Genomic DNA, 21,832 nt, shown 5'->3' on the forward strand with positions numbered 1-21,832 from the left:
AACTTAAAAAAACAAACAAACATGGAATCATTTCAACACATTAAAAAAAAATGACAAAATTCAAACTCCATTCCTAATTTTTTTTTAAACTTTACCAAAACTAGGAATGGAAAAAAAACTTCCTCAGCCCAATAAAATGCATCCTGAAAAATCTACAATATCATACTTCATTGTGAAAGAATAGATGCTTTCCGCCTAAGATTAAGGCTAAGATCACGTCACTGCACTCCAGCCTGGGCAACAGATCTACAACTCCATCTCAAAAAAAAAAAAAAAAAGTTAAACTCTGTCTCAAAAGCAAATAAATAAGTATTTAATAAAAATTTAAAAAATAAAAAAAGAAACAAGACTAACATGTCCACTCTATTTCTATTCAACATTATACCAGAGGTTTTAGCCAGTGAAATCAGACAAGAAATAAAGGATTGTCTTTTTATTAGAATGGAAGAAATAAAGTCTCTTTATTCACAAAAGACATGCTTTGTCTATGCAGAAAAGCCAATGTAATCTACAAAAAAGCTACGAGAATGAGTACAGCAGGTTTTCAGGATACAATGCCACTATACAAAAATCAATTGCATTCTTATGCATTAGTAATGAATAATTAAAAATTGTATGTTATTGGCTGGGTGTGGTGGCTCACGCCTTTAATCCCAGTACTTTGGGAGGCTGAGGAGGGCAGATCACTTGAGATCAGGAGTCGAGACCAGGTGAAATCCCATCTCTACTAAAAATACAAAACTTAGCTGGGTGTGGTAGCTGAGCAATCTCAGCTACTCAGGAGGCTTAGTCAGAAGAATCGCTTGAACCCAGGAGGTGAAGTTTACAGTGAGCCAATATCACGCCACCGCACTCCAGCCTGGGTGACAGTTATTGACCACACCTGGCCAATAACTCTGTCTCAAAAAAAAAGTTGATATGTTATTAAAATATTTATAAAAGCATCAAAAAATATAAAATACTTAAAGATAAACCTAATAAAATATGGGTAAGATCAGTAGATTGAAAACAATAAAATACTACTGAAAGAAATTAAACATCCAAATAAATGGAGACATCTTATTCATGAGTCAGAAGATTTGATATTGTTAAGATGTCAATTGTCCCTCAAATTCATCTATAGATTTTGATGCAATTCCAAGTATTTACACACTGTTTCTAAAATTCATATGAAAATGTAAAGCCATTCAGGAGAGAAAAGCCATATAGTAATTTGAAAAGTGAAAGCTTAATAAAAAGGATCACTAACTATTTAACCTGGGGTTGGAGAAACAGCCAATTAACTTATGAGAAATAAAGAGAACTCTTAAGAGTAGCTAATGCTCCCTAGGTTGACACAGAATACTAAGGCAAGAGCTTCCTCCAACCCTAAACTATCCCAGGGCTGAGATCCAGACCTTGTTGGAGAGAACACAGTCCTCTCACTGAATAGCAGAGAAGTTGCTGTAGTGCTGCACCAGCAGAACTTACTGGAAATCTACCTTGAGGAACTTGCCAAAAATCCATTCTTTAGGGTGCTAGTAAAATCTCTTCACAAAGATACTCTGTTACAAATCCACCTGAGGGGGAAGTAAAAGAAGTTGCTGGCCCTGGGTCACTGGTGCTGGGTACTGCTGCCCTCTGAGCACTGCAGAAGCCTGATAATGGTGAAAACGTGCACCCTACAGAAATTGTAGAGTGGGGAAGCCAATGTGGGTTGACACTGAAGAAGCTGAGTGTGTTGCTACAGTCCACTAAGCAAGTACACAGAAATGAAGAAGCAAAACTTTTCTACAGTGTTTCTCCAACACTCTATACTGGCAAAGCTTAACATTGTCAGCTGACAAAAGAAAAATATTTAAAGGGCCTGATATATTTTCACAGAGCAGGCAAAAAGGGTGCATTTGAAGATGAAAGGCAACAGATTGGTAACCAGCACAAGAGCCAAAATTGCTCTGAAAAGGAACAAGAAGTTGTATGGGTTAACGTGACCTGATTTCATAACATAAAGCCATAGTAGTCAGTATGGCAGTGGCATCGAGAAAGACAAAGAAATCACAGCACAGAAACAATATCATGGAGTTGTGGTCCATTTATAAGTTAATTTTCACATAGGCTTAGTTGGTTTTATGTCTATCCTTAATTGGTTTTATGTCTATCCGAGCTACTGTTTAGTATAGAGCAAAATTACATTCAGTTCCTTCTTATCATGTAAGAGGAATTTGGAGGGTGTTGCTTAAAATTTCATTCCACCTGTACATTTGTCACTTTAAAATTAAAATTGAGCTGGTATGAGACCAAAAAAAAAAAAAAGAAAAAGTGATCAGTGGAACAAAATAGAGTCAGAAATAAACCCACACATATACAATCAAATGATTTTTGACAAAAGTCAAAAGGACAAACCAGTTCAGTAAATGATGCTGAAACAACTGCATGTCCCTACCCCCAAAAAAGAATTTCTAACCACTTTTTACTCCATATAAAAAAATTAACTCAAAATGCATCATAGGTCTAAATACAAAACCAAAAAACTTCCAGGAGAGAACTTCTATGCCCTTGGATTCGGCAAATATATCTTAGATACATAAACAAAAACACAATCCATATAAGAACAAACTGATAGCCTGGACTTCATCAAAATTAAAACTGTGTGCTCTTCAAAAGATACTATTAAGAGAAAGAAAAGACAAGTTACAGTCCAGGAAAAATACATCTGCAAAGCATGTATCTTATAAACAACTTTCATCAAGAATATAAACTGCTCTCAAAACTCAATAATAAGAAAACAAACAACTCAATTTTTATAATGGGCAAAATATTTAAACAGACATTTTACCAAAGAAAATATACAAATGATAAACAACACAGGAATGGACAGCCCCTGACCAAAAGTATACACTATAAGTTCCATTTTTTAAAAAAACTTTGGAAAATGCACTAAATTTATAGTGACCAAAAGCAATTCAGGATTTTCCTGGAGGCAAGGAAGGATGGGTAGTAGTGGGGAAAAAGATTACAAGGCGGCAAGAAGAAATCTGTGGAGGTAATGAGTATGTTTACTATCTTAATTGTGGTGATGGATTCACAGATGTATACATATGTCAAAACTAATCAAATTGTTCATTTCAGATGTATGTAGTATTTTTTATTGCCAATCATACCTCAGCAAAGCTATTGAAAAAAAAAAATCACACTCCATCGACCCACTAGAATACAAACTATATAGAAGTCTCAGAAAAAAAAAATATACGTTACGGAATTATAAATCACTTAAAATGGAGTTCATGTGATTAGTAACTTTTAAAAGTATCCCTAAAACTCAACAACAAAAAATCTGATTCAAGAATGGGCAAAGGACTTAAATAGGCATTTCTCCAAAGAAAATATGCAAATGAACAATAAGCATAAGAAAAGATGCTCAACATTACTAATCATTTCAAAAATGCAAATCAAAATCTCAATGAGATACCACTTCACACCCATTAAGATAATGATTATAAAAAAAAAAAAAAATAACAGAAAGTAAGTGTTGGTAAGAATGTGCTGAAATTAGAACCCTGGGCGGTGCTGGTGGAAATGTAAAATGGTGTAGCCACTGTGAAAAACAGTATGATGTTTCTTCAAAACATTTAAAAAAGAATTACAGAGGCTGGGCACAATGGCTCACGCCTATAATTCTAGCACTTTGGGAGGCCAAGGCAGGCAGATCACTTGAGGTCAGCAGTTCAAGATCAGCCTAGCCAACATGGTGAAACCCCATCTCTACTAAAAATACCAAAAAAATTAGCCAGTGTGGTGGCGCATGCCTGTAATCCCAACTACTTGGAAGACTGAGGTAGAAGAATCGTTTGAACCGGGGAGGCAGTGGTTGCAGTGAGCCGAGATAGTACCACTACACTCAGTTTAGGTGACAGAGCAAGACTCCATGCCCCCACAAAAAAAATAGAATTACTGTACAATACCAGCAATTCCACTTCTGGATACACACCCAAAAGAATCAAAAGCAGTGTCTGAAAAAGATATTTGTACCAGGTACAGCGGCTGACACCTGTAATCCCAATACTTTGGGAGGCCGAGGTGGGCAGATCCCTTGAGCCCAGGAGACTGAAACCAGCCTGGGCAACATGATGAAACCCGTCTCTACAAAAAATACAAAAATTAGCTGGGCATGATGGAGTGTACCTGTAGTCCCAGCTACTCTGGTGGCTGAGGTGGGAGGATCATCTGAGCTTGGGAAGGTCGAGGCTGCAGTGAGCTATTAAGATGATCATGCCACTGTACTCCAGTCTGGGTGGAAAAAAAAAACAAAACACTGTCTCAAAAAAAAAAAAAAAATCACAGCTCGTTTCTGCAGTTTGCAACAGTTTTACTACTCCCAAGATGGATGTTATCATAATGATGGGATAGAAAGGGCAGATTCAGATAAAAAAGCAATCACAGTCAATAAGCACTTCTAAAGCTCCTAATCAGGGCCAGATACTATGAGGCACTAGGGACACAAAGAATAAAGAATCCTTATTATTAAGGGATTTCTGTTCTAATCACATTTACCCACAGTCAAGAAATCAAAACATGTAGTCATTGACGGCATCATTTCAAATTGATTCCAATACCACCCAGAACCAATCACAATAAGAAGTTTCCAAATGATGGTAGCAAAATATGTGGTTTCTTCATGTAAGAAAATTTTAATCAAATTCCCCCATTCTCAAACTGAAAAGAACCATTTCTCAAAGATAACATTAATGAGACAATAGATAAAAATATGTATAAAAAAACTTGCAGATCTATGATACATTTAACATCTTGTTCATATTTGCAACAGGCACAGTAATCAAAATTACCCCACCTTTCTGGACACCAATTCTTGTTTTTAGTCCTTATCTTCTAGCCCCATGATTCAACTTATTGCTGGTCAAAACAGAATCTTCATATGGGAGAGAACAGAGATCAAAAACAGGTAAAGAAGGAAAAACAGGAGGGGAAGGGGATAGAAGGGGAAGAAAGACGGGGAGCAGGGGAAAGGGAGGACAGGACAGGGGAAAGTGGAAGTAGGAGAAGGAGAAAGGAAAGAAGAAAGGGAGGGAGAGAGGAAGAAATGCAGATATCAGTAAATTATGGAAAATGCTGAATCTCACTCATAATCAAAGAGATCCCAACAAAGAGATCCTTTCCACCAAACTGAGAAATATGAAAAGCTCAGAAACACCCAGTGTTAAAGAAAATGTGAGGAAAAGGTAACTGGGTAAACTGATACGACCTTTCTGCAGGGGATTTGTTTCTATGAATCAGTAATCTCAAAAATAATTTAATCATTTGAGCCAACCATTCTATCTGAAGGAGTTAATGTTAAGGAAAAAGTAGATAAAATCGTTTGTGTACATCTACATACATGTATTAATATAGACGTCATATATTAATATATGCCATAGACATCTGTAGCTTTTCAAAGCTTCTCAGAGAATTCTTATGATAATCTACTTTTGGAACCATGTCCCAGGGAATGAATATCTGTATTGAAGGAACTAACATTTAGTTAGTAACTTTAGTGAGCCTGGCATTATACTGACACATACATCACCTTGTTTAACCAAAACACATTAAAAGCTAAAGGGGATGTTTTAAAAAGATCTATATTCCTAAAATACTGATAACCAAAGCCTTACAGGGAATTTTCACTGCTATATTCATACAATCAATTAACAGAATTTATGTTCCTCTGTTGTTTATAGCAAAAACAGACAAAATAAAAGAGTTTATCTGGGCCAAGAATGAGTCATCAATCAGGTAGAGGTTTGAAGTTTCATCTGCAACAGTGTGGGCTGCAAACTTTACATGCTGAACACAGAAGGAAGACAAAGAAAACACATCTCACTGGTTAGAGTGGAAAGACACTAGTTGGAGATTAGTTAGGTGGTTTCTAGTTGGCAAAATATCTAGTTTCCTTTTAGGAAGACAAAGAAAACATATCTCATTGGTTAGAGTGGAAAGACACTAGTTGGAGATTAGTTAGGTGGTTTCTAGTTGGCAAAATATCTAGTTTCCTTTTACTTTCTAAGTTGGGCTTTGGTTTGCTTAGATAGGAACTTAAACAGCTAGAGCCACCCAGCCTAGTAGCCTCCCAACTATAAATTTAATACTGCAAAGACAATTTCTAGTTACCATCTCAAAATTTCCCATTAATTTCTCTCATAAAAATAGGAGCTATCCCCAAATTAGGAAAAAAAAAAAAAAAACACTTAAGAATTCAGAATATCAAGTAAAAACTAATGGGAATAGGGAGTTTTTCCTATTGGGGATATTTGTTTTATATTTACCAGTCGAGCATCTCAAATCCACAAATCCAAAATGCTCCAGTGAGCATTTCTTTTGAGTGTCACGTCGGTTTCAGATTTTGGAACATTTTGGATTTCAGATTTGGGATGCCTGACCTGTATATATAAGGTTCAGTACTATCCATGGTTTCAGGTATCCACTGGGGGGCCCTTGGGGACTCCTGTGTATCCAATTCCCTCAAGTCAGCAACTCAGAACCTAAAGCACAAGAATACTATTGTTCTCAAAACCCCAAAGATAGATACTATCTGCGGTAGAGGGGGGAATACTCTCTTTAAAGAAGAGTATGTCCAAGAAGAAAGACAAAGAAAAATCAATTACATAACAATAATGGAGTTTACTTACAGGGCTCTCAACATTTTACAGACTTGGTTCTAGAACCTAGAATCTTCTAACTAAAAAGATTATAACAGATATAATCTAGACTTGGCTATATTAGTTTCTGACTTTTCTGCTGCCTTCGCTGATGCCTGTTAACTTTTAAACCATGATGCTTTTTACATGATGCTTTTTACAGCTAGAACTCCTTGGGGTGGGGGTGGGGGGGGGCGGGGAAAGACATCATGAACCCTTAGTCATCTTTCCCTACAATTTGGTTCTATAGTTCAGATTCCTCTGACTTGATACCAAGTGAGACAAACTTACCCAGGCTAGAAGCCAGAAGGAAAGTTATCTCATCAACTCTTGCTATATGATTTGCTCTTAGGCAAATCTAATCTAACCTGTGCCAGAATTTAGAAGTTGACCAACAGCTTATTTCCTCTGTACTACTGTTTTACAATATTAGGGTTTTTCAAAAAAAATTAGCAAAGCTGTAGTCACTTGATTAGCTGCAGGTCAGAAAGACACACCCAGAATAGGTCATCCTATAGAAAATCTCCTCTATATAGAAATATACGTATAGAAATAAAATTGACTGATTTAGGTATTTTGCAAAGTTAAAACAATAATGCAAAAATATATGCTCAATGAATAAATGACTAATCAAAACGGTGCTCCTGAGCATCTAGTCTTAGCTCAAGGTGGCCCCAAGGTATTCATAGTCTCCAACATCTCATATGTTTGAAACCAGAGACCTAGGGAACTCTTATTTAGTTAACAATAGTAATAATTAACATTTATTAAGCCACTACTTCATGCCAGGCACTGTGCTAAAAAAACTCTGCATTTTTTATCCATATTTTACAGATGTAGAAAATTAGCATCAAAGTTACTATTCAAGGTTGCACAGATCTTAAGTGACAGAGTCAGGAGTCAGATCACACACCTGCTTTACTCCACAGCTTATGTGCTCACTAGGGCAATTCCAGAATTCAAATAAACACCCTGATGGCCATAACTGTCCACAGAAATACTCAGAATCTTCAAGAGTGCCAAAAAAGCTTATATTTAAGTAGAGAAAAACTTTATATTTAGGTTGACTTATACTTGGAATAAATCTAATTCTAAAAATTCAATCATCCAGTATATAATTTATAGTGAAAATTTACTAGTGGTAGCTTAGAAGTTGCTGAAGTTCATGCAGAAAGAATTAAGGGATAAAGACATTTAGAAGAGCTTAGTCCTATATAATGTATTCAGACCAGAGCCATTTCTGAAATGAGTAAGGTTCCAAGATCTCAGTATTATTGGGCAGAGACTTCCACTATCAGATCTATTTCTACGCTTGAGCCCAGAAGTTTAGAGACTGCAGTGAGCTATGACAGCACCACTGCACTCCAGCCTGGGAGACCTACAGCAAAACCCTGTCTCAAAAACAAAAAATCTACTTCTTCAAATCTACCACTTGAACAAAGAATTCAAGGATCCTCTCCTTTGTGAGATCTCTCCTGACCCTCCAGACACAATTCATTACTCCTTTCTGTGTGCTACTACTGAGTTTTACACATACTTCAGCTGTACTTACCACACTAAGCAAAATTGAGTTTCACATAGCTCAAAACATTTCACACATTGACAGACTAACATCCTCACACTAACTTCAGAATACCAAATTCAATCTTTTAGATATCACCTTATTAACAATGATTTTGAGTTACTACATGAAGCCTTGTCATTTCACAATGCTAGGAAATTGGGAGAAGTATGAAGCCAGGCTTCCCTGAAGTTTAGGAGGACATGACACTATCCTGACCTATGATGAAAAAAGAATAATTCTTCCGACCCCATACTCCAGTCCTGCTCTGGACAAAGCCTTAGTCACATATACTTAGAAGCTGGGAGGGGGAAAAGGATGAGTGTGAAGGAGTAATTGGAGTTATAGTTCTAATATCCTATAGTGTAGGTGTTCTCTTATCTCGTCTCTTACCCTTGACTTATCACCAAAAGTCTCTGATTTCTCTCTTGGGACAGTGCAGGCCTACAAGTATTCCTAGGTTCTAAGCAGACATCCTAGGTGATCAAGTAAGTGAAAGGCACCCATTAAGCACCAAGCTTTTACTACCACGGCAGGGTGAGAAAGACCCTTTCCCCCTTAACTTTCTATACCTACAATCCCAGTAGTAGGCCTCAAATTCCACAGGTTGCCACCTCACCCCCTACAAGGAGGCTGGGCCCAGGACTGATTTGCTCAGCCCCAAAGATGCCTAAAAATCCCATCCTTACACTTTTTCCACCCCCCAAGACAAGGTCTCACTCTGTTGCAGAGGCTGGAGTGCAGTGGCTCTACCATAGCTCACAGCAGCCTCAAACACCTGAGCTCAAGCGATCCTCTGCCTCAGCCTCCTAAGTACCTAGGACTACATGCAGACACCACCATGCCTGGCTAATTTTTTTTTAATTTTTTGGTAGAGACAGGGTCTCACTATGTTGCCCAGGCTGGTCTCAAACTCCTGGCCTCAAGCAATGCTCTGCCTCTACCTTCCAAAGTGCTGGGATTACAGGCATCATCCTGACACTTTAATGTTATGCAGCAACGAAGATTTCTAATTCCAAAGGAGGTAACATTCCTAGGAATTAGAATTGAATATTTTATTATAATAAATTTTAGCTCTGTGAAATGACTCTCCATACAAACACCCCAATACCTCCTACGCCTATGACAAGTGGAATTTTTATTTTCAATCAGATTTTGGGAGAACATGTTATTATAGAGGAAATTACGGGAGTTCCTGTGCTGTAATTATTAACTTATATTTCTAGTTCACCTTCTAAATTATCGGTTTCCTAAAGGTAGAGTCGTTATCATTTTGTATTCCAAATTCATAGTAGTTGTTAACTACACTTGTTGAGGAAAAAGTGAGACAAGATTAGGGGGAAGACTGGGAACAAGATACAAAGAAATATGTGAGCATCCTTATATGCTTAACTTTAGATCCCATACTAAGTAGTGGATATTCTTAAGTGATATTTACTCTTTTAAAAAATCCTGTCTTCCAGCCAGGTGTGGTGGCTCACACCTATAATCCCAACACTTTGGAAGGCCGAGGCAGGAGGATTGCTTGAGCTCAGAAGTTCCAGACCAGCCTGGCAATACAGCAAAATTTCATCTCTACTAAAAAATAAAAATAAAAAATAAATCCTATCTTCCCTGAAAAAATCCACAAAAATGAAGAACGAGTATCAGTTGAGAAATTTTACTACTTTTACAATAAAATGAACTGTGTCTATCAGGTTCACCAAGGTATTAGGAGAAAGATGGTTATTTTTCAATCTTGGCATATAACTTGAAGATGACAAGAGTAAAAAAGCTACATGCATTTATAAAATCTCTAAGAAATAATAAGGCTAGAAGATTAGGTACAATAGAAACTCTTTTTTTAATTTTTTTTTTTTTTTTTTTGAGACAGAGTTTTGCTCTGTTGCCCAGGCTAGAGTGCAGTGGCACAATCTCAGCTCAGTGCAACCTCTGCCTCCCAGGTTCAAGCAATTTGCCCGCCTCAACCCCCTGAGTAGCTGGGATTACAGGCATGAGCCAGCATACCTGGCTTTTGTTTGTTTGTTTGTTTGTTTGTTAAGTAGAGACAGGGTTTCACCATGTTGGTCAGGCTGGTCTCGAACTCCTGACTTAAAGTTATCTGCCCGCCTCAGCCTTCCAAAGTGCTGGGATTACAGGCATGAGTCACCCTACCTGGCCTCTTTTTTTAAAAAATATCTTTTTAATTTCAATAGCTTTTGGAGTACAAGTGGTTTGGGTTACATGGATGAAATGTATAGTGGTGAAGTCTGAGATTTTACTACACCCATCACCAAAGTTGCATACATTGTACCCAATATATCTTTTTTTATCCCTCATCCTCTTCCTAACCTCCCCGCGTCTCAGTCTCCAAAGTCTATTTTACTGTTCTGTATGCCTTTGCGTATCCAAGGTTTAGCTCCCACTTTTGAGAACGTACAGTATTTGGTTTTACATTCCTGAGTTACTTCACTTAGAATAATGGCCTACAGCTCCATCCAAATTGCTGCAAAAATGTTATTTCGTTCTTTTTTATGGCTGAGTGGTATTACATGGTGTATATATACCTGTATAGAATATAAACTCTTAAAACAATCCTCTAATAGCTTTTACAGATGAGCAAGTAGGGTCAGAATCATCAAATTCAGCATCTCAGTGACACAAGAAGTTTCTAGAAGTCTCTAGTCATACTGATTTTCCACTTAAATTGCTGAACCCAATTCAGTTCTAAACATTGGTTTAGGGAGAAGTCAGAAGAATGCAGAGAAATCTAATAAGTAATCCTGAGAAAGACGCCAAATTAAGCCTACAAACATTAAACTGGTAAGGAAAAGTTCAATTTGTGAGTAAAATATTACAAGAATTAAACATAAGGTATTAAATTATTGGACTACAATTTACATCCTAAGTATGACTGTCTAGAATACCAAGTTTGGCACATAAACAGGAGATCATTTTTATCACCTAGTCACAAAACTACAATTTTTGGGAATAAAACTTAGCAATCTAAGTCCAAAAGCATTGTTTTCTAATTATGTAAGTAACAAAAAAATTTATAATCCCATTTTTCAAGATCCAATAAAAATTAGTCCTGTGAAAGAGAACACAAAATGCTCCCCAAATGAAGGCAAGAGACAGAAAAGACACACAAAAAGAGAAACAGAGAGAGATACAGATTTCTGAAAACCCAAAGATAAGGTACAAACATGGAAAACCTAAACGCACAAAGATATTACAGCAATACATACAATGAACTATCAGTCTGACCAACCTAACAGTACCTCACTCAATGAGAAATGGGAAACATTTACACTGTTAACTGAAAAACGGCACAAATTTGAAAAGAAATTATTATTACAACTTTGTAAAAAAAAAAATTCTGTATGAAAAAGAACTAAAAGGCACATATACCAACATGGTAACCATAGTTATGTTAAGATCATGGGACTGTGTGTAATTCTTTTACATTCAATAATAATAAATAAAAGTTATAAATAAGTTGTCTAAATTATCTATAATGTGATATTTTCAATGTAAAGTTTTCTAAAGAAAATAAAATTATAACTTAAATTTATAACAATCTGTCTTTTTCTACTTCAATTTCTACTAAGATATTTGAGCACTAAATTCATTATATGAACTAAGTTTTTTACCATATCACAAAAAAGTAAGAATTAACATTACCTTATTCTCTGCTCATAAAAACAATTAATGGGAAATCTACTAATTAAGACATTCAATGTAAATGAGTCATCAAATTAATTGGTTCCATAAATCCAAAGTATCGGCATAGGGTTTTAATAACCATCCTCAGCATCATCAGTATACTTATCAGAAGTGCAATTAGTAAAACCTGACATGACCCTACACTCAAAAAGGCTATAAAAATAAAGTATTTTTTTTTTACAGTATAAGAGTATAAAAATAAACCTTTGGCCTTCAACATAGAAAACAAAGATTGCTGTTGCCCTCAATCTATACTTAAAAACAGAATAGTAAATAGCCTGAGTCTATGCTATCACTTAGATGATTGTCCCTCCTGTGGAAATTTGATCTCAATGTTGAAGGTGGGACCTAATGGGAGTTGTTGGGGTGGGGGGAGGGGTCAGAACCCTCATGACCAAATTAATGGTCTTCCTCAGGCATGCTTGAGGTCTCACTCTATTTGTTCCCCCAAAAGCTGGTTGTTTAAAAGAGTCAGGGTCCCTCCTCCCACCCTTTTCTCCTTTCTCATTATATGCACAAGCTGGCTCCTCTTAGCCTTCTGCTATCAGCGAAAAGTAGCCTAAGACACCCACTAGAAGCAGATCCCGGTGCCATACTTCTTGTACAGCCTGCAGAACTGTGTGGTAAATCAAACTCTTTATAAATTACCTAGCCTCAGGTATTCCTATATAGCAACACAAAACAAGGCAGTCAACTCATCAATAATCAGTCCTATGATCAACTTCCCTCTGGAGGAGTTTTTTAATCTTTCTTGCAAATTAGAATACATTATCCCCAAAATGTGCGGACCTGATGTCAGGAAGAAATAAAATTCTTTTTTTTTTTTTTTGAGACGGAGTCTCGCTCTGTGGCCCAGGCTGGAGTGCAGTGGCCAGATCTCAGCTCACTGCAAGCTCCGCCTCCCGGGTTTATGCCATTCTCCTGCCTCAGCCTCCAGAATAGCTGGGACTACAGGCACCCGCCACCTTGCCCGGCTAGTTTTTGTATTTTTCAGTAGAGACGGGGTTTCACTGTGTTAGCCAGAATGGTCTCGATCTCCTGACCTCGTGATCCACCCGTCTCGGCCTCCCAAAGTGCTGGGATTACAGGCTTGAGCCACCGCGCCCGGCAAACAATAAAATTCTTAATGAACAACACTGCCAAATCAGATAAAGGATACTGTAATAAGTCTTTTGACTAATTACAAAAGCATCAAAAATTGTCAAAAAAATAACCTTAAGTATGGTTGTAAAAAGCTTTTAATTCATCACTCCCAACCTCACAACAAGAAAAAAAGCTGGGGGGAAAAAACTGATAATCAACAACTCTTCTTAGAGCCATCAGAGAATTGAGGTCAGAGGGCAAACTGCTGCTCTAAAACCTGGAGAGACAGGCAGGCAGATATAGAGAATCACAGTGTGCGGGAAGCAGAAGCCCAGGAATACAAGCTCTCAACTGAAGCCAGCATCAGTAGGAACACTTGAAACAGTAATTGTGGACTAGCTTGAGAGTTAAAAACTGCAGGCAGACCAGTCTTAAGAGGGGTCTCCATACTTTCCTGAGTTTCACCTGCAGGAGCCCTACCAGGTTCTCATGGCAAAGATCTGAAAAAATCCCCTCATGCTGGCAGCAGGGTAAGAAGAAAAACATTTTGAAATATGCCAGGGACTTTGTTTCTATCAAAAGGCATTCCAGTAAAGAAAACTATTTTACCAGAACCTAACCAACTGGGCTTTTAGATTGCCTAACCTACTAGGGTTTTACAGTGCCTAACCAACCTGAGGGAAGGGCAATACCCAACTCTAGCCCCATATATCCTTTGACAGGGAAAAAGAGATAGATACCCAACTCAGGCTCACAGTTGGTAGAGGGTAGAGAGATGAGGGGGAAAGTTCTATAGTCTTGAGATCTAATTACAGGCCCACAGAACTTTCCCCCTTATACCTCTACCCTTACCACCACATCAATACAGCTCTTGTACAACACAGAATTACAACTTAAAAACCTGCAAGCCTCAGACCCCTTTTAAGGATTCTTGACAAAAACCCAAAGACTACAGGGCAGATAAAAGCAAGGACACTAGAAGAAATTTTAGCCCCTGATAGTGATAGCAGTGGCTTTCTGGTACAGGGAAGGCACAGGGAGAGGCGGACAGACCCCCTCTCTCAACAGCCCGCCGCCCTCAGTGCAGCACAGTCAAGCAGACAGGGGCCCAATGCAGAGCTGAATCTGAGCTTCAGGGGCCTGAGGCGGGAAGTGGGAGCAGTGCCCACTTCAGGGACCGGCCAGTGACACAGCCACTGCGCCCACCCCGCTGAGGGTGCCAGGTTCCTGGGCCTCAGGAGGAGGCTCTGTGCAGGGCTGCCTGGGGCCACATCCCTAGGGTCCACCCCACGTCAGGCAACTGCTGAGCCTGCCACTCCCAACAACCAGGCCGGAGAGTGATCTGCTCTGCCTGGGCCGCTCGAGTGCCAGGGCAAGTGGGGTAGCTCCCGGTGATGTCACCCCTGCCCCAGATCCCAGCCCAGCCCAGTAAGGATCTGGAGCCCCTGCCCCAGGATGAAAGCGGGTGGAGCCAGGGCTGCATGCTCCACAGTGCCAGTGGGAGCCAGGAGCAGGCAGCAGCCCAAGCCACCCAAGCCTGAATGGTAGACCCAGGCCTCCATGTGCTCTTGGGGACTGGAAACAGGCAGGAGCCCTGTCTCCCAACCTCATACAGCTGCAGCTACCCAAGTCAGGGTTGTGGACCCAGGTCTCCGTGTGCTCTTGTGGGCTCGGGAAGGCCCCCCTTGCCTTCACAGGCTCGGAAATGCCTGTTCCCGCTGCCACTTCCCGTACCGGCTCCAATCTGGCAGGTTGTCAGAGCAGGGTTGGAGCCAAGCCTGGACACCATCACAGCCCAACAGGATATGCGCATGCTCAGACCCTGCCGCCTAGGCCCCCTCTGGGGAAATTGAGGTGGAGAGCTGCTCCATGCTGGCAGGCAGGTGCCCCTTGGCACAAGCAGCCTGGGAACCATGGAAGGTGGCAGGAGGCAGACAGGCTCCTGGGTGGAAGGGGAAAGGTCCCCAGTAAGACCCCACCTTCAGGCCAGGGAGGGCCTGAAGGTTGGGGACCGGGCTGCCAGACCCGCAGACTGCGGTAGGGGCTTGTGGTGCCTTTTCCAGCCCACCCATAGCCACCGATGTACCAACTGGCGCACACTTCCTCCCCACTGAGGTCCATAAAAGCCCCGGCATCAGCCAGAGCAGGGCAGAGGACCTCTCCTCTCTGCTGAGAGCTGGGAAGTCAATGGGGACCTGCTTGCAGAGAGGAGTCACTCACTCCAGGGCCTTCTCTCTGCTGACAGCTGAACACTGGATGAGAGGACCTGCCTACAGAGAGGGGCTGCCTTCTGCAGCTCTCATCTGAGCTGTTCTAACACTCAGTAAAGCTTCTCTTTGTCTTGCTCACCCTCCACTTGTCTGTATATCTCATTCTTCCTGGACACAGGACAAGAACTCAGGCAAAGGCGCCACCGGCCACAGAGGTTTCTAGCCAAAAAAGCAACACCTTAAAGATCCCGTAACATTTGCCTCTGATACCATAGCCAGAGCAAACACTAAACACAACCTGACTTCTAAACAGACAAACATAAAACCTCACCCTAAAGGCCTATTTACCTCAGTTCCTTTTACCTGATACATTCTGTCTGGCTATGAAAAAAAATTATGAGGCACTGTAAAGGCAAAAAATACAATCTGAAGAAACAAAGCAAGCCTCGAAAACAGACTTGGATGTGGCAGGAATTTTTACCAGGAATTATCAAATTATCACCAGGAATTTTTTTTTTTAATATGTTTTGAGACAGGATCTCACTGTTACCCAGTCTGGAGTACAGTGGTGATCCACAGCTCCCTGTAGCCTTGAACTCCTAGGCACAAGCAATCTTCCTGCCACAGCTTCCCAAGCAGGTAGGACTACAGGTGCATGCCACCATGCCCAGCTAAGTTCTTTTTTCTATGACTGGCCTGGGCAACACTGGAGACCCTGTCTCTTATGATTTTTTTTTTTTTAATTGCCAGGCATGGTGCAACACACCTGTAGTCCTAGCCACTTGAGAAGCTGAGGAGGGAGAATCACTTGAGCCTAGGAGTTCAAGAATGCAGTGAGTTATGATGGCGCCACTACTGCACTCCAGCCAGGGTGACAGAGTGAGATCCTGTGGAAAGAAAGGAAGAGGAAAGAGTAGGAAAAAACAGTGAAGGGAGGAGGTGAGGAAGGAGAGTGTACAAATCAATAACACTGTAACAGGAAAGAATGTCTTTAGTAAGAGACACCAAACCAGGAAGTTCAGAGAATACCAAGCAAGATAAATACCAAAATATTTCCACAGACAAATGATAGTGAAGCTGCAGAAAATCAGACAGAGGAAACTAAATCAAATGCAAACTTTAATTTTTTACTTATTAAGACCAATAAGGTATCTCGAAAGAAGCAAGAGGTAAAGGAAAAAAACAACACACACACAAAACATCTTATCCACAGAGAAATAAAGGTAAGAATTAGATCAAACTTTCTCTTCAGAAACCATGAAGCAAAAAGAGTGAAGTGAAATATTTAGCGTTAAAAAAAAAAAAAAATCCAACCTTTCGGCGGGAACCACCATTTTCCAGTAATTCACCAAAACGACAAACACAAAGGGAAAGAGAAGAGACAACCAATATATATTCGCTAGGCCTTTTACTAAACATGGAGTTGTTCCTTTGGCTTACGGTATGCGAATCTGTAAGAAAGGTGATATTGTAGACATTAAGGGAATGCGTACTGTTCAAAAAAGAATGCTCCACAAGTGTTATCCTGGCAAAACTGGAAGAGTCTGTAGTGCTGCCCAGCATGCTGTTGGCATTGTAAACAAGTTGTAAAGAAATACGTTACCCAGCATGCTGTTGGTATTATAAAAAACTTGCAAACAAACAAGGGCAAGATTCTTGCCAAGAGAATTAATGTGCATATTGAGCACATTAAGCACTCCAAGAGCCAAGACAGCTTCCTGAAACGCATAAAGGAAAATGATCAGAAAAAGAAACAAGCTAAAGAGAAAGGTACGTGGGTTCAACTGAAGCACCAGCCTGCTCCATCCAGGGAAGCTCACTTTGTGAGAACCAATGGAAAGGAGCCTAAGCTGCTGGAACTTATTCCCCATGAATTCATAGCATAACAGGTGTAAAAAAAAATAAAAGACCTCTGGACTGGCCAGGCACAGTGGCTCACACCTGTAATCCCAGCACTTTGGGAAGCCGAGGCGGGCAAACCATGAGGTCAGGAGTTCGAGACCAGCCTGGCCAACATAGTCAAACCCCATCTCTACTAAAAATACAAAAAATTAGCCAAGCGTGGTGGTGGGCACCTATAATTTCAGCTACTCAAGAGGCTGAGACAGGAGAATCGCTTCAACCCAGGAGGCAGAGGTTGCAATCAGCCAAGATCACAGCATTGCACTCCAGACCGGGCGACAGTGCAAGACTCTGTCTCAAAAAAAAAAAAAGAAATACAAAAAATTAGCCAGGCATAGTGGCGTACACCTGTAGTCCCAGCTACTTAGGAGGCTGAGGCAGGAGAATCACTTGAAACCGGGAGTCGGAGGTTGCAGTGAGCCAAGACAGTGCCACTGCACTCCAGCCTGGGTGACAGAGTGAGACTCCATCTCAAAAAAATAAAATGAAATAATAAAATAAAATAAGAATAAATCTCTGGACTGTTTAAAAAAAAAAAAAAAAAACACCAAACTAGAACTCCTGTAGAATCCCAGCAAAATTATCCTTTGAAAGTGAAGAAGAAATAAAGACTTTCTCAAATAAAAACTGGGAGAAATGAAACCCAATACACATGACTTGCAAAAAATGTTAACAGAAGTTATTCACAAAGAAGGAAAATTATATAGATCAGAAATATGGATTACAAAAAGAAAGGAAGAGTGCAGAGAAAAAAATAAAGGTAAAATTAAATCTTTTGTTTTTCTGATCCTTAATTCATCTAACAGATAACAACTTGTTCAAAATAATCATAGCAACAATATATTTTGTGACCGTAAATTATAGAAAAGTGAAACAAATAAAAGTAACCTTATAAGGAATGGGAAAAAGGAACTGACACTGTTACAAGGTATTTGCACTACCCATGAAGTGGTATAGTGTTATTTCAAAAGTGAACTTGGATTAGTTTAACTGTGCAATTATTGCAAACTCTGGGGCAACCACTAAAATAATTTCATTTTATTCTTTTTTTTTTTTTTTGAGACAGACTTGGGTGCAGTAGTGTGATCTTGCTCATTGCTACCTCCACCTCCTGGGTTCAAGCAATTCTCCTGCCTCAGCCTCCTGAGTAGCTGGGATTACAGGCGCCCGCCACCACACCTGGCTAATTTTTTATTTTTAGTAGAGACAGAGTTTCACCATGTTGGCCAGTGATCCTCAGTGATCCACCCACCTGACCTCACTGATCCACTCCTGACCTCAGTGATCCACCCACCTTGGCCTCCCCAAAGTGCTAGGATTACAGGCATGAACCACCATGCCCAGCCTAAAAAATAATTTTAAATAAGTGTAATATATATTTTAAAACAGGAGACAAAATGGAATTACATAAAATGCCCAATTACAATGAAGAAGGTGAGACAAAGTGAAAGACAAAAAGAGAACAAGGACAATGAGTAGAAAACAGTTATAAATACAGTAGATATTAATCCAACTATATCAATAATTACTTTAAACATCTGTGTTCTAAATACACCAGTTAAGAGACACGGGCTGTCAAGAGTAAATCAAATGACAAGACCCTACTATGTGATGTCTACAAAAATACCACTCTAAATACAAAGATGAAGACAGATTAAAAGTAAAGGGATGCAGAAAGATAGGCTACACTAAACCTAATCAAAAGAAACCTGGAATGGCTATATAAATTTCAGAAAGAGCAAGCTTCAGGCCAAGAAAAATTATCAGTGATAGAGGGGCATTACTTAACAACAGATGATCAATCTATTATTATTCACCAAGAAGACATAATTATCTTTATATGTATGTAACTAACAACAGAGTGTCAAAATACATAAGGTATAATAAAAACTGATAGAACTACAAGGAGAAACACATGAATTCAGTATTATACTTGGAGCTTCAGCAACCCTCTTATCAGTAATTGACGGAAGCAGAAAATCAGGAAGGTGTAGTAGAACTGATGACACCATCAATCAACTGGATCTAACCAACATTTATAGAACACTTCATCCCGCAACAGCACTATACACATTCTTCTCAAATCCACAGAGAACATTTCACAAAGACAGACTACAAAATATACCTTAACAAATTTTAAAGAATAGACACCATACAAATAGACACATCACAATGGAATTAAACTACTTAAACAAAAACATAGCTGGAAAATCCCAAAATATTTAGAGATGTTTAAACAGCTCACTTACACCTAACTCATAGGTCAAAAAAATAGTCTTGAGAAATTATAAAATATTTTAAACTAAGTGTACATAAAAATAAAACACCAAACTTTACGGCCGGGCACAGTGGCTCATGCATGTAATCCCAGCACTTTGGGAGGCTAAGACAGGAGGATCACTTGAGGCTAGGAGTTCCAGACCAGCCTGGGCAATATAATGAGACCCCATTTCACAAATAAGTAAGTAAATAAATAAATAAATATGGAATGCAGCAAAGCAGGACGAAAAGATTAATTTTTAGCATTGAATGTATATGTTAAAAAAGAAGAAAGGTAAAATTAATCGTCTAAGCTTTTAATATAGGAAACTAGAAAATGAACAAATTAAATTCAAAGGAAGCAGAAGAAAGTAAAAATCAGAGCAAAATGGAAAACAGGGAAACAAAGAAAATCAACAAGACTCGAAGCTGGTTCTATGCCCTTAAATTTGATAACTTAGGTGAAATGGACTAATCCCTTAAGACACAATCTACCAAAATTCACACAAGAAGAAACAAATAATCTGAATAAACCTAAATCAATTTATAAAAACTGAATAATTAATAATCTTACAAAACAGAAAGTAACACACTCAGATAATTCACTCACAAATTCTATCAACTATTTAAGGAACAAATGATACCAATATTCTACAATCTGTAGAAGCAGAGTGAGCACTTCCTAACTCATTCTCAGAGGCCAACATTACCCTGATAATAAGCCCAGGCAACAGCCTTACAAGAAAGGAAAATTACAGAACAGTATCTTTCATGAACACAGAGGCAAATGTTTTCAAAAATCTTAGCAAATCACATTATACACCACAACCAAGTAGAGTATATTCCAAGTATACAAGGTAGGTTCAACATCTAAAAATCAATTAATGTAATCCAGGAAACATAAAAAAAACTTACAATCAGATCATATCAATAGATGCACTAAAAGTATTTGATAAAATTCTACATCAATTAATAATCACACGTTCTCAGCAAACTAGAAATAGAGGAGGATTTCCTCCACTTGATAAATAAAATTTACAAAAAACTTACAGCAAACACCATACCTAATGGTGAGAAACCAGATGCTTTCCCCCTAGGATCAGGAACAAAGCAAGGACTTCCCTTCTTACCACTCCTATTCAACATCATATTGGGCATCTTAGTTAATGAAACAAGACAAGAAAAGGACATAAAAGGTACACAAATTGGGAAGGAAGAAACAAAACTCTCTGTTTGCAGATGACATGATCATCTACATTAAAAAAAGAAAGAAAAAAGAAAAAAAAACTCCCAAAGTACTGACCAACAAACTCCTGGAAATAATAAGCAATTATTACAGATTGTAAGATAAAAGCGGGGGATATTTGGGAACTCTCTGTACTTTCTGTTCAATTTCTCTGTAAACCTAAAACTGCCCTAAGAAATAAAATCTATTTTTAAAAAACTCCAATTCATTATAGGTGCTTAAGAAAAAATGTGTTCAACATGATTTTCCTCCTTTGTTTCCTTTTTTCCCCAACAGGGCTGCAGGGGTGGCTGGGGGAGCCAGGGAGAATCTCTTTAATTTCTCAACCATCTTTGAGTCCAACAAAACACAACATGAAAAATGAAGACTACACATCATAAAGGCGAATAATTCAAACACATCCATACCATCTTTTTCAATCTTTACCAACTCATAATTCTCTGAAACTACAAAATATTTCTTGTAAGTTGGAGGAATCTTATTTTCTTGGTAATATAAGTATACCAACTCCAAAGCCTAAAATGAGAAGGAAAAACACAAGGAACAGAGTTTAATCCAAGCTTGGATGATTAGCCACTATGGCCCCAGGAATGAAGAAAAAAAGAAAATCTTCCCAAGAATCATCAAAATAGCCCACACCAAAAGGTCAAGTTACTCTTTCTGAGTAACTCCTTAACATTCTTTTCTTTAACGTTAAGAAAATATATTAGCTAGGCACGGTGGCTCCCAGCACTTTGGGAGACTGAGGTGGGGAAATTGCTTGAGCACAGGTGTTCAAGATCAGCCTGGGCAACATGGCAAAACGCCATCTCCACAAAAAATACAAAAAATTAGCCAGGCATGGTGGTGTGTGCATGTGCACCTGCAATCACAGCAACTCAGGAGGCTGAGGTGGGAGAATCACGTGAGCCAAGGAGGTCAAGGCTGCAGTGAGCCTTGACTGTGCCAGTGCATGCCAACCCGGGCGATGGAGTGAGGCCCTGTCTCAAAAAAATAAATAAAGACATAAAGATAAAAAATTCTCGGTCGGGCGCGGTGGCTCAAGCCTGTAATCCCAGCACTTTGGGAGGCCGAGACGGGCGGATCACGAGGTCAGGAGATCGAGACTTTCCTGAGAAGAAGAACATTTTTCTAGTAATGAAAATGTTATTATGATCGGTCGCGGTGGCTCAAGCCTGTAATCTCAGCACTTTGGGAG

The 21,832-nt window shown here is 39.1% G+C and overlaps 1 protein-coding gene across 6 annotated transcripts in view; it reads right to left on the reverse strand.

Moving 5' to 3' along the window:
• Window positions 1–21,832, reverse strand: part of FUT8 (fucosyltransferase 8 (alpha (1,6) fucosyltransferase)) — a 342,950-nt gene that overhangs the window by 249,522 nt on the left and 71,596 nt on the right. The window contains exon 3 of one of the 6 annotated variants that reach the window (XM_011949754.1): window positions 4,829–4,906. The exons of the other annotated variants lie outside the window; for them this stretch is intronic. The gene's annotated coding sequence lies outside the window, so the exon portion shown is untranslated. The remainder of the gene's footprint in view (window positions 1–4,828; window positions 4,907–21,832) is intronic. 6 annotated transcript variants of the gene reach the window in all.

The sequence above is a fragment of the Colobus angolensis genome, unplaced genomic scaffold (genome assembly GCF_000951035.1).
Source record: "Colobus angolensis palliatus isolate OR3802 unplaced genomic scaffold, Cang.pa_1.0 Scaffold3, whole genome shotgun sequence".
Taxonomy (NCBI): Eukaryota; Metazoa; Chordata; class Mammalia; order Primates; family Cercopithecidae; genus Colobus; species Colobus angolensis.